Here is a 14,611-nt window from a genome sequence, read left to right as displayed (position 1 = left end):
ACTTCGTATAGTTGAGACCAAGTAACTAACCCTATAGTTCACCTAGTTCCTTCTGTATTCCAACGCCTCCAACTTATAAATAAGTCACGTACTTGGAACAATTCCTTTGGTTCATATTCCAAACAGTAAAGGAACAAAAAATCTGTTTGGTATCAACTCTATTCAACCAAGTGATATGAGTCGGACAAAGACTCTTCCGTTTATCTCAATATAAACTCCTTTGTAGGGTCCTTAGATCTATCTTATATTCAATCACCCAAAGGTAATCGTTTAATATTAAGCCAACAACACCTTAAATCCGAAGAACCGTGTTGATGCCGATCTACTCAATTAATCAATCCAATCGACCACAAGGATAAACCGATTATTAATTGGATCCTCTTTTACCGAAACAAGTATTGTGCACACCAAAGATTGTAAAACCCAAGTCATATCTTCAATATCTTCTTTGTATTCAAATCTTCTTAAATCTTCAATAAAAACCTGCACAAAATCACTTGAATATCTTGTGATCAATCACGCACCGAACGGAGTCCGTTAACAACGGATTATCACAAGATCGTCTTTAGAACTAACAACAGTCTAAAGATCCCTGTCGAAACTCTGAACCAGTTTGAGTGAATCTTATATTAGAAGAGAATATTCTCAAGAATAAACAAACTAGGTGCAATCAGATTTCAACCACCGTTAGTCAATCAAATCAATCGAAAACAAAAGATAAACCGCAATTATCTAGTTTCCCACCAACGGTAAACGCTAGAGCTTCTCAATCCCAAAGAAGACTTTAAACTAAGTGGCTGTAAGAGATTTCTCCTAATTAGGTTACTCTCCTCTCAGAATAGGCGCTTCACCAGTAACAACAACAAAAGAGTAAACCTGTTGTTACGAAGGATTAGTTTGCTAGAAAGGAAAACTTCGAGTATTTATAGACAAGGAAGTTTGGACACCAAGGAATTTCCAAAACCAAAAATATTATCAAGATATTCATAAAAGCAAAGATTATGTTTTCATAATTCGTGGAAATGCTTTGTCCAAAAACAACGATCGAAATCTCTCGGAAAATCTAATTAGTAAATGCACATTACTAATTCTGTAATTTCCCTACAAAATGAAATTAATAAACTTAATTAAAAGATTCTTAACTTACTTATGTTTCGATCCTGGGATTCTCTTCCCTTAGCCGTTAAGGAATATCTTTGAACAATTAAAGAAATAAACATTCACAGCACGTGTTCAAAGTTTGTCGACATCTTTACTTTGTAAGTCTCTTTCACACTTACAACCTTGAAACCGATTTTCCACACTTCCAAACAAGTTTAGAATTGGTTCATCTGACTTTCAAGAACTATGTGATTGATCAAACCAACATTCAATCACAATCATGGGTTTACAGTTCTACCAAAACAAGTTTCAGTTCTACTTCCATGTGAGTACTGTGCATATTCACACTAGCTTTCCAAAAATTCGGTTGACTAGGTACTAGGATCGGTTCCCCACATATATATGGTATCTAAATTATATGTGTTTCACGTGTCCATAGGATCGGTTCCCCTTTTCCTAAAAACGTGTTGCACATGTCCATAGGATCGGTTCCTTTTTCTGCTATAAACCTTGTTGCACCCCATACAAGGATCGGTTCCCTTTGTTGTACTGCACCCCTTACAAGGATCGATTCCCCTTTCCTTTTAATTGGTCAGACATACAAAATATGATCATACCACAGGTAATTACTTAAGATCGGTTTTACTAATAAAAGTTATACCAATACATAAGTCAGGCCTTTGTGAATAGTTCTACCAAGAACACAACAAGTTGTGAGCGGTTATACTCTATCACACATATTTGTCGTTCATAAGATATGCAATGAATAACAAAACCAATAACACCTTGCGATTTCCTTTTCGGTCCACAAACAAGTTTATGAACTTACTTCCTTAGAACACATGTAAACATTGTTCCCTAGGATGAAATCCTCACCTCATACCCATACATAATCACAATAGCATTCAAATGATTATGACGATGTCTTATCTACAAAGTTTAATGGTTAAGCAATAAACCTCGTATTGTATTTCTTAATACTATGTCTATCTAGAGTTCAAATATGCTTCACAGTTATGTTTTCAATATGCATGACTTGAAAGATACGTTAGGTAATGAAACAATTCAAGTCAAATATCACTAACCTCAAGTGGAAGGATGATTGTTGTCGTTATATCTCCTTGCTTCTTCACATCTTCAATACTTTGCAATACTTGTAATGTCTCATATCCTAATACTTTCAAGCTAACCTATACGAAGTTGACTCTAGTACATAATCAAGCGACTCTTAACATGAGTTTTGATTCACTAATATATGACAACCAAACTTGACATACCAACGCTTGGTTGGGTTCAACCGAGCAATGCTCTAACACACGTGTTTACCTTAGGGGACTGAGCATAGGGAGGTGTCCATTGTTTGAATTTATAGGAGAAACCAAAATCATATATGATCATTATTATTCGCAGGATATTTGATCGTGGATAAGGATTTAAACTTATGATTTAATGGTTGAGTACAATGAGAAGCATGGAATGATAAGAGCTAACAGAGGATTTGAACTTATTGTATATATTATTGGAAGTTATACAATAGTTTCAAATATCTTAAGGACACAAGCAACAAATGGTTCAACAAGAAATTTTATATGTTTCAAGGTATTATATTACGAGTAGGGGCCAAAAGAACCAGAATGATAAGAATATATCTTCTAGCACATGAGAATGTTGATGATTTGATAAGCGACTTAATTGAATTGATTTTTACGTTATATAAGTCAAGCTTATCAAGATCATGGAATCCACCTTGGCTAGCAATTTAAATGTAATAAATCATATCGTCTTGAGATCCAACTTGAGACCATTGACGTTTCAAAGGGATGGGAATGTTAGAGCAACGATTCTATTTTTAGGTTAGATACATTTTATAACTTTATTTATCCAAATGTACTTTAGTCTTATTATCCAACTTGATCACAATTTATGTCTCAAGGGTTTGGAGATGTTGGGATACCAACACCACTTAGGAGAGAGTAGCTATTTTAGGAATAAGTATATGTTTTTGTATTTAATATTTAGTTAATACCCAACACATGTGTTTTATATATTTGTAATCTGATATAGGGTTTAATCATTTTACGCGATCAATATTATAAAGTTTTGCTAAATTTGGTGGCTAATCCCCAATTCAAATGAATTTAAGTAGCTGACCGACAATCAAATGGTCAATTTATTTATATTTAGTATTAGGATTCTCTAGTTCGTTGGAAAGTCAAAAATAATACATTTCAAACATCAATTTTATCTTTTCTATTTACTATTTGATAAAATTTTAATATTCATTGTATTATCAACATCACAAATCAAAAATGGAATGCTCCAAAATTGGGTTGAATAAATACTTTTTGTGAAACATACATGTAGTGTAATGTATTATATCGTGCTTGTGATGTGCCCATGTTGTGTCGTGTCGTGCTCAAATTTTAACGTGGCGGACGAGTCGTGTTGAAAATTTTCAAATCAATCTGAAACGCACGTGCATCGACCATGACTTGTGCTCGTCAACGGTTTTGACCAAGTCAAAATCGTAAATGGACGGACTTTGTGACTAATAGTAGGGAAAATTAAAAGAGAAAATTAAAAGAGAACAGTGGGGTTTCGAACCCCCCACCTCATGTTATAACATGTGAACTCTCAACCATTGTTCTACGAGCTTGTTGCTGATAATTTTTTGACTAAATTTTATATTTATGATTGTTTGCAGATCGTTTTATAACACATAAAACTATATATTTAACAATTCAATGACAACTATGAATCTTCGCTTCACGATTCAACCTACGAGTCGCTTCTCAAAAATAGAAAACGAGTCACCCTGCGCCTCACGATTTAAATACTTGATCCCATCTCTATTCTTATTCCCTTATATTGTTACGGCAATGTTTAAGGACTATTCGTATATTTGCAAAAACAATACTGATTTTCGTGATCATGTTTTCTTTCCGTTGGACCTTTCATTTTTTGTTATAATTGTTATATTTTGCCGTTTCGGTTTGGGGAGTATAGACTGTTATTTGAGCTTTATTTTTATGGATATAAATCATCACCTCAGTTGTAAAAGGCTCCAAAAATTGACTTGCAATTCGACATCAATGATCCATCATTCTCCAAAATACCTAATTATGATATGTTCAGGTTCCATCGTTAGGAAGAAAGCCTTCTCATTCTTCGAAGCAACGAATGATTGTTAAACACCTCAATTAACTTTGCTCTCTAAAATCCTTAAACACCGCTACTAACTGTTTCCTCTGTATTTTAGTGTTTTTGAATATTCAATATTTTATAATGTTAGGCATGAGATCACTTAACTAATAGTTAGAGTAAGATTTAGAGGGTTTTACCTGTTATCAATTTCGAAAGGGGACAATGTAAAATAGCTATTTATATTGGGGAATACACAAAAACCCTCAAATTACTAAATCATTACAAGTATATTATTGTCACTCTATATCGAGCGTTCAATATGTCAACTAACCCTTCCAAGTTCTAACTCTTATTACAGAGGTTCTGTCATTGAAATTATGCATCCACCGGATATGAGTAATGAAAACTCAATTGAGATAGTGGATACCCTTCCTTTTCATTGGCGTTCGCAAATACCCCTACAAGTATAATTGAAATTTTCTTTAAAAACATAATTTTCATAATCCCTTATTTAGTATTTCTTACTCCCCTTCTTCTTTTTTATTTCTAATAACTCGTCAAAATTCCTCATAATTGCATATTGATCGCTATGTGACATGTTTTTTCCCTTTATCTTTTCTTTTGTGAATTTATATTTTTGGGATCAACTTGAATTGTTAACACAAGATTATAATTTCAACTTTTATTGTTGATACCATATTATGATGTCAACTTGGGTTGTTGACACCGGATTATGGTGTCAACTTTTTTTTTCTTTTTTGGGTTGTTGATACCATGACTATGATGTCAACTTGGGTTGTTGACATCGGATTTTTGGTATGAATTTTGCTTGAATGGGTATTTGTGGTAGGTAGCGGAGGTTGTGGTGGGGTGGTGGAGCGATAATGATGGTTATGGTCGAATGGTGGTGGTAATAGGGAGTTGTTAACGCTAGATGTTGATATAAACTTGGGTTGTTGACACCATATTTTGATGTCAACTTGGATTCTCGACACTAGATTATGATGTCAACTTGGAATGTTGACATCATAATCTGGACCTAACTCAGTTTTTGAATTTTTGAGTTTCGGTATCAACTTAAGTTGCTGACACTAGATTTTGGTGTTAACCTGGATTTTGAGTTTGATGTTGGTGGTGGCAGCATAGGTGGTGGCGGTGGAATGGTGTTTGCGGTGACGACGGTGTAATGGTGGATGGGAGTGGTGGTAGGGACGGAGCTACATGGAAGTCAATGGTGGCTACCGCCTCCCATAAATATTCTCTAACCATAAGAGAAATTAATTATCCCCCCCCCTTAATTTTATTTCTTTAACTTAGGCCCCCATGTTTACGATTCCTAGCTCCGTCTCTAGGTGGCGGCAGCGCCGCCGACGGTGTGGTGGTGGTGGTGACGTTGGTGGTAGTGGTGGTGGCGGCGAAGATGGTAGCGCGGTGGTGGGATGGTGGTTGAGTGTCGCTGGTGTTAGTAGGGATATAACTTGTTAGAGCACTGCTCGGTCGAACTCGCATGCGTTGTTATCTCAACCATGTTTGTCAATGTTAGTGATCGAAACTATAAGTCTTGATTTCTAGCCTATTATAGATGTCTCGGACTAGGACATGGTTTGTGTAGTTGAGCTTAGACTTCACGACGCTTATCACTTGAAGACGAAGAACTACTAAGGAGATCTTGTGGAACTTCATCTACAAAAGGTATGTCGAGACATTAGCTCATCTATCACTTGGAAAATATATTTCTACTCTATCTCCTATAATGAGATACAAGTCGTGTTACGATATAATTTTCTCTATACACATTTGAGATTTCGAGCCGAGTATATCTCGCTTGCATATTTCTCGAAATATGTGTTGGTAAGCTTTCGCTTCGACCAAGTTCATCTTATATCATGAGAAAATTCCCGAGTAACATCTTACATGGTTTGTGTGATACAATCATTTGGTGTAAGACTCGGAATGTTTTGATAATGATTATTTCAATATCTAGAAAATTGCTTTGATGCTAATAGTGTGTGAAAACGACTATTGTTATTGTAGAAGAATGTTTCAATGATTGAAATAAATAGTTTAGAATCCTATAACCATCTTTGGATATAAGCATAGTGTGTTCGCACATTAGTGTATAAGTCCAAAACTGGGAGCCTAAAGTATGCATACCCGTGTGTATACAAAAAGGTTGTAGGAGACTGGGTAAGTATGCGTACCCGTACGCATACTGGTGGAAGTTCACGTTCGTGAATTTCTGTTGAGTTTGAAAACCAAAACCAAACTCATCCGGTTACCTAAAGTACGCGTACCCGTATGCATAATGGCGGAAAGTTCACGTCCGTGAATTTCTGCTGAGTTTGAAAACTAAAACAAACTCAAATCCGGTTACTTAAGTACGCATACCCGTACGTATACTTAAGTGGTTCCTTTCGAATATCGGTTGTACATGAACCTAAAAACATTTAACAAAAAGGAATGCAATCTTTGCAAACCATGGCTATAATGTTCATGTATATATTCGAGTGAATCAAACCGATTTTGATTCAATTATGTTCTTGTATAAATCCATGAGAATATAGTAATTGAACAACTCTTTAACTAGTTTCATTTGAGTCATTTTAACTAGTTATGGTTAAGATGAATAAGGTTGATATGAGAGTGATCATATGGCTAATCTCGGTTAACTATTTTTGGACCAACATGGTGTACACGTTTAGGTACGGTTACATAAACCTAAATGAGGGTACATTTCATTTGTGTATAACAATCTAAGTTAGATCTAATGGTGGAAAGATATTAGCTTGGTTGAATCAGGTTTTTCATCTAACGGTGATTATTGAATGCTTTGTTAGCAAGGTAACTTGGATTGCAAACCCTGATTTGAAAACGGTATAAAAGAGAACTCTAGCAACTGGCAAACCTAATCCCCACATCTTCTGTGTGTTACTAGTTGCATAACTAGAGTCGATTCTCCTTTAACCTTAGGTTTCTTCTCGAGACCCTGTAGGTTAACGACTTGAAGACTTCATTGGGATTGTGAAGCCAGACCCAACTATTCTCTTTGTAGTTGCGTGATCTGATCTTACTGTTTCTATCGTGATTGAGTACAATTGTAAAATTGGCTTGAGATTTATATCTCCGATAGCCAAGATAGAAAGGTAATCACAAACACCTTCCGTCTCATCGTTTGTGATTCCACAATAAATTGTTTTGCTAGTCGATTAAGTTTATTGTGAGGTAATTTATAATACTAGGTTGTTCTTCGGGAATATAAGTCTGGTTTATCAATTGGTTCCTATTCACTTTGATTTATCAAAAGACAGAAAAAAAACTCTTGGGTATTTCTGTGGGAGACAGATTTATTTAATCCTATATACTTTTCCGTGTGATACGTATTTGTTTATCAAGTTTTCGACTTTGGGTCGTAGCAACTGTTAGTTGTGGGTGAGATCAGCTAAGGGAATCAAGTGCGTAGTATCATGCTGGGATCAGAGACGTAAGGAGCGCAACTATACCTTGAATCAGTAGGGATTGATTAGGGTTCATCTACAGTCTAGTCCGAAGTTAATTAGTAGTAGGATAGTGTCCGTAGCGGATTAATGCAGTGTGGTGTTCAATCTGGACTAGGTCCCAGGGTTTTTCTGCATTTGCGGTTTCCTCGTTAAAAAAATTATGGTGTCTGTGTTATTTCTTTTCCGCATTATATTTTGTTATATAATTGAAATATCACAGGTTGTGCTTTAAGATCAATCAATTAGAATATCCAACTTTGGTTGTTGATTTACATTGATTGACACTTGAACATTGGTGTTTGGTACTGTTCAAGTAATTCCTCTTATATTCAATCGGGCTTGCAGATTTCTATTTGCTGATTGCGGATTGAATTAAGAGTTAAAGATATTAAACTCTTTGATATAATTTATTCTAGATTGAGTCTGTCTGTTTAGTTGATTCTCTAGAAAGTATATTTGAGTAAGTTCTCTCAGATTTCCAAACGAATTTTTGGGTGTGGTTGTTAGACCCCCGCATTTTCAATTGGTATCAGAGCATGCAAACACATTAAAGACCTTACAAGTCTGTGTTTGTGGCGATCTGATATGGATAGCGGTGTTATCTTTATAAACGTACCACCAGTCTTTGATGGCTCAAATTACTTATGGTGGAAAATTTCTATGCGTTCTTTTCTTCAAGCATGAGATTTTCAATCATGGGTTTATGTAGTTAATGGCTATGATGCTCCCATTGTGGCAGTAGGAAATGCGACCGTTCCTAAGGATATTGGTGCATATGACGCTGCTGAGATACTTGCTGCAAAGAAAAACTCCGACGGTTTGAATGCCATCATGCATGTCATTACCCCAGATCTTCAGCACCATGTGACTATGTATACTCGGTCTAAGATGCTTGGGATATCTTAGAAACCGTATTCGAAGGAAATACCAGTGAAAAGGAAGCTAGGCTTCAAAACCTTAAATTCCGATTGGGAAAACCTTCGTATGGCAGATGAAGATTCATTTGATGAGTTTAATCACAAAGTGTCTGAAATTGTTAATGCATCTTTTGCATTGGGTAAGACTATTCCTGAAAAGGACATTGTGATGAAAATTCTCAGATCGCTGTCATCTAGATACAATTATAAGAAGCATGCCATCGTTGAAGGAAATAACCTTTATACACTTTCCAGAAATACTCTAGTTGGAAAGCTTAAGATTTTCGATCTTGAACTTTGTCAAAGAGAAAAACGTCACTTGTTAAGCAACCATGTTGCTACATCTGATAAAAGGTCTCGACGTCCTAAATTGATTGATACAAGGGATGGGAATTGCTTTAATTCAACTCTGTCATTGTTTATACAAAAACTTAAGAAAACTCTTAGACAAAATAAAAGAAAGTCTCAAAAGAAAGCCCAGTCAGTCAGAAATAGGGATATAAAAGTTCAGAAAAACTATGATCATGAAACTTGTTCTAGGTGCTACATAAGTATTCATGATACTTCCAAAAGTTCTGATGTGAAGTTAAGTGAGTTAACTAAATCATGGATGGCTACTCTCGAATACTGTCCTGAGGATAATTTTTGTGATAGTTCTCTTAACCTCTTTGCTGATAATTACACATGTCCTCCTAACAGTCCTGATTATTATATGATGCAGAATCTTACTTCTCTAGAAGAGTTTCAACTGGAAAAGAAAATTTTGATTAAAAATATTGAAGATCTGGAATGTCAACTGTTTAACGTAAGACAAGAAGTTGCTATCACTCATGGTTGTGATACTAAACATCGAACTTTTTCGATTGATTTTGTTAAGCAGTATCAGCAAATTTCTTCTGATTTTATACCATTCTCAAATCACTCTGAAAAATATGATGTGGAGAACTACAAGGACTTACCAAATAATTTGGTATCCTCGTGTGAAAATCAGGGTTATCTAGAAATTGTATGCACTAAAGATCAGGAATATTTCTCCTCCGTTAAACCTTGTTTTCTGAAGATGAAAAGGAAATTGTCCAGGAAATTTTCATCCGCTTCAGAAAAGATTTCCAAAGCCTTTCATAGTTTGTGAAAATCAACAAATAAGGTATTCAAAACTGTGCTAAAAAGAGAAAAGAATGATGTGAGTAACTCTTATTTCCAGAAGGAAAAACTAATTTATCACCCCATCGTAAGAAGTCACCCAGTCCTTTTTGGGATTGGAAGGATTACAATCTGTAATTCTGTTTTAAGATGGTTCTTGTCCTTCTCTCTAAGACAAGAATCATAAATTTCAAGAGGGTTGTGATATTTCTGTTAAATACCTTGTTTAACTCTGTTTTTTTTTGTTGCTCTTCAATTTTTAGTCAAGAATCGTTTGTGTACGTAAACGATTTTTCCTGTAAATACTTTTTCTTAGGGATAAGCGAACTCTGTTAGGGTTTGGTCAAAGGTCTTTTTGGAAATTTTATCCCCTATCTTCACTTTTTTTAAGATGGAGACTCCTCCTTGATGTGAGCATTTATTTATTTTTCTTCTTCCATCATGTCCTCATCAAGTCTCTCAAGCAAAAAGAGTGATGTTTGGATTGTTCTATTTCCTTCCAAGAAGGTTCGTTTTGATTCCTCTGTTAGTGAGATGTGCTCTAACAAGCATGATTCCTCTTCTGATGGGAATCCCTAAGCCTTTCATTGTGACAATCTCTCTTTAACCATGAATCTCATCTTGGAACAAATTCATGCTCTGAAAAGTGACCTTGAATACTCTTCCAAAAGACTAGAAGAAAAGATGGATAACCTTGTATTCATGATTGATCTGATTGAAGACGAGCTTGATGACTATAGAGAATATGAGAAGAGTATCCAAAGTAAGTGAAATGCTTCATAGGAGTTGTTTTTGATTTTGTCTAGTAAATCTTCTTTTTATGTTTTTAGAAGAATAACTAGGGTTTGGAATAGCATTTATTGTGAGTACACATAGCTATGTCCAACGATTTTCATCTTCAATAATTTTATGGGATATGTTGTTTACATCCGTGCACCAATGACTGTCCCATACTTGTTCAAAAGTTATCTCTATTATGTCGGTATGAAAGAGATAAAATGAATTTTTGACATTACAAAAGTTAAAGCCTTTTATGTCATTGTTTTGATGTAAGAAAGGATAAAACTTTTCTTTACAAGGATTAAGTCTATTATATGTCATTGTGCAAATAGTGATGGAAAATATAATGAACCCTTGTTTATTCCGCAGTACTGGTCGATCTCCGATCCACATTTTTTGTGCATATACTGTGTTGCTCCATAAGTTTTCTTATGTTTGAGTATGACCAATCGAATTGATCATTCTTGTTTGGTCAATTTAGTTGTTGCTCCGTAAGTTCTCTTATGACGAGCATGACCAATTGAATTGATCACTTTTGTGGTTAATTTAGTTGTGCAATTCCAATTGAATTAATCATGGGTTTTATTGTGGTTAATTTAATTGTGCATTTTGATTGGATTAATCATGAATTCTTTTGTGGATAATTCAATTGAATACGTTGGATTCAAATTCATGTTTTCATGTGATTTGGTTATGTCCAAAGAAATCCTTCTTTTCTTGTGAAAGTAAGGTCGCCTTTGTTGTTCTTTCGGGAATGACATTTTATGGCGGAGAGTTCTTTTTGAACTTGTGCTTAATTTCCAAATCTTTGTGGGGAGTGCGGCTGTGAAATATTACAGGGGTTATCTTGTATCCTTATAAACTCCTTGATGAATGCATTTAGCTTCAACTTTATGATGGTATCTAAATAAGGTGATATGGTATTCTCTTTTGGTCATGAAGTATATCTATGAAAATTTCATGAGGATCCCACTAGTTTTCGTACCTTTGCCAATTTATATTGACAAAAAGGAGGAGAATTAATGTGTAGTGTGATACTACAAATACATATGGGGAGTGGTTTTCATGTCGACATGAAGTATTGACTAAAGGGGAGTGATACATATCACCATAGTATTGTTGTCAAAGTTGTGATACAATTGAACTTTGATGCCGTGTAATAATACTATGACACTGTATAACAATGATTGAGAGCATTTGTTTTCTCATTGTTATCGCTATGGATCTTAAACAACTATGATGCTGAACTTACAACCTTTAGGATCATGGAGTACTTGGAAGTGACGAAGATTTCGAGTCGCGTTGAAGATGCCAAGGAGATCAAGCATTTGGATGAGAAGCTATAATTTTTATTAACTTTGTAATTCATATGTATTGATATTTTTGTCATTAAAATTGACAAAGAGGGAAATTGTTAGAGCACTTCTCGGTCGAACTCGCATGCGTTGCTATCTCAAGCATGTTTTTCAATGTTAGTAATCAAAACTATAAGTCTTGATTTCTAGCCTATTTATAGACGTCTCGGACTAGGACATAGTTTGTGTAGTTGAGCTTAGACTTCACGACTCTTATCACTTGAAGACGAAGAACTACTAAGGAGAGCTTGTGGAACTTCATCGACAAAAGGTATGTGGAGACTTAAACTCATCTATCACTTGGATAGTCTATTTCTACTATATCTCCTATATTGAGACATAAGTAGTGTTACGATATAGTTTTCTCTATACACATTTGAGATTCCGAGCCGAGTATATCTCGCTTACATATTTCTCGAAATATGTGTTGGTAAGATTTCGCTTCGACCAAGTTCATCTTATATCATGAGAAAATTGCCGAGTAACATCTTATATGGTTTGTGTGATACAATCATTTGGTATAAGACTTGGAATGTTTCGATAATGATTATTTCAATATCTTGAAAATTTCTTTGATGCTAATAGTGTGTGAAAATGGCTATTGTCATTATAGAAGAAATGTTTCAATGATTGAAATAAAGAGTTTAGAATCCTGTAACCATCTTTGGATATAAGCATAGTGTGTTCGCGCATTAGTGTATAAGTCCAAAACCGGGAGCCTAAAGTATGCATACTTGTGTGTATACAAAAAGGTTGTAGGAGACTGGGTAAGTATGCGTACCCGTACACATACTGGCGGAAGTTCACGTCCGTGAATTTCTGCTGAGTTTGAAAACCAAAACCAAACTCATCTGGTTACCTAAAGTACGCGTACCCGTACGCATACTGGCGGAAACTTCACGTCCGTGAATTTCTGCTGAGTTTGAAAACTAAAACAAACTCAAATCCGATTACTTAAGTACGCATACCCATACGCATACTTAAGTGGTTACTTTTTAAGATCGGTTGTAAATGAACCTAAAAACATTTATCAATAAGGAACGCAATCTTTGCAAATCGTGGCTATAATGTTCATGTATCAATTCGAGTGAATCAAACCGATTTTGCTTCAATTTTATTCTTGTATAAATCCATGAGAATATAACAATTGAACAACTCTTTAACTAGTTTCATTTGAGTCATTTGAACTAGTTATAGTTAAGATGAATAAGGTTGATATGAGAGTAATCCTACGGCTAACCTCAGTTAACTATTTGTGAACCAACATGGTGTACACACTTAGGTACGGTTACATAAACCTAAATGATAGTACATTTCATTTGTGTGTAACAACCTAAGTTCGATCTAACGGTTGAAAGATATTAGCTTGGTTGAATCTGGTTTTTCATCTAACGGTGATTATTGAGTGCTTTGTTACCAAGGTAACTTGGATTGTAAACCCTGATTTGAAAACTATATAAAGGAGAACTCTAGCAACTGGAAAACCTAATCCCCACACCTGCTGTGTGTTAATAGTTCCATAACTAGAGTCGATTCTCCTTTATCCTTAGGTTTCTTATTGAGACCCTGTAGGTTAACGACTTGAAGACTTCATTGGGATTGTGAAGCCAGACCCAACTATTCTCTTTGTAGTTGCGTGATCTGATCTTGATGTTTCTATCGTGATTCAGTGCAATTGTAAAATTGGCTTGAGATTTATATCTCCGATAGCCAAGATAGAAAAGTAATCACAAACACCTTCGTTTCATCGTTTGTGATTCCACAATAAATTGTTTCGCTAGTCGATTAAGTTTATTGTGAGGTGATTGATAGTACTGGGTTGTTCTTCGTGAATATAAGTCTGGTTTGTCAATTGGTTCCTGTTCACCTTTATTTATCAAAAGACAGAACAAAAACTCTTGGGTATTTCTCTGGGAGACAGATTTATTCAATCCTATAGACTTGTCTGTGTGATACATATTTGTTTATCAACTCTTCGAATTTAGTTTGTAGCAACTCTTAGTTGTGGGTGAGATCAGCTACGGGAATCAAGTGCGTAGTATTCTTCTTGGATCAGAGACGTAAGGAGCGCAATTATACCTTTAATCAGTGTAAGATTGATTAGGGTTCAACTACAGTCAAGTCCGAAGTTACTTGGTAGTAGGCTAGTGTTTGTAGCGGCTTAATACAGTGTGGTGTTCAATCTGGACTAGGTCCCGGGGTTTTTCTACATTTGTGGTTTCCTCGTTAAAAAAATTATGGTGTCTGTGTTATTTCTTTTCCGTATTATATTTTGTTATATAATTGAAACATCACAGGTTGTGCGTTAAGATCAATCAATCAGAATATCCAACCTTTGGTTGTTGATTTACATTGATTGACACTTGAAAATTGGTGTTTGGTATCGTTCAAGTAATTCCTCTTATATTCAATCGGGCTCGCAGATTTCTATTTGCTGATTGCGGATTGAATTAAGAGTTAGAGATATTAAATTATTTGATATACTTTATTCAAGATTGAGTCTGACTGTCTACTTGATTCTCTAGAAAGTGTATTGGAGTAAGTCCTCTCAGATTGCCAAACTAATTGTTGTTTGTGGTTATTAGACCCTGCATTTTAAGAACCAGTTGTTTTTTAAAATAAAGAAGCATGTTACATGTAAGGAAAACTTATAACAAATGGTATTGAAGTAATC

Source organism: Papaver somniferum, chromosome 2 (assembly GCF_003573695.1).
Source record: "Papaver somniferum cultivar HN1 chromosome 2, ASM357369v1, whole genome shotgun sequence".
NCBI classification, from domain to species: Eukaryota; Viridiplantae; Streptophyta; class Magnoliopsida; order Ranunculales; family Papaveraceae; genus Papaver; species Papaver somniferum.
This window is presented reverse-complemented; position numbering follows the sequence as displayed.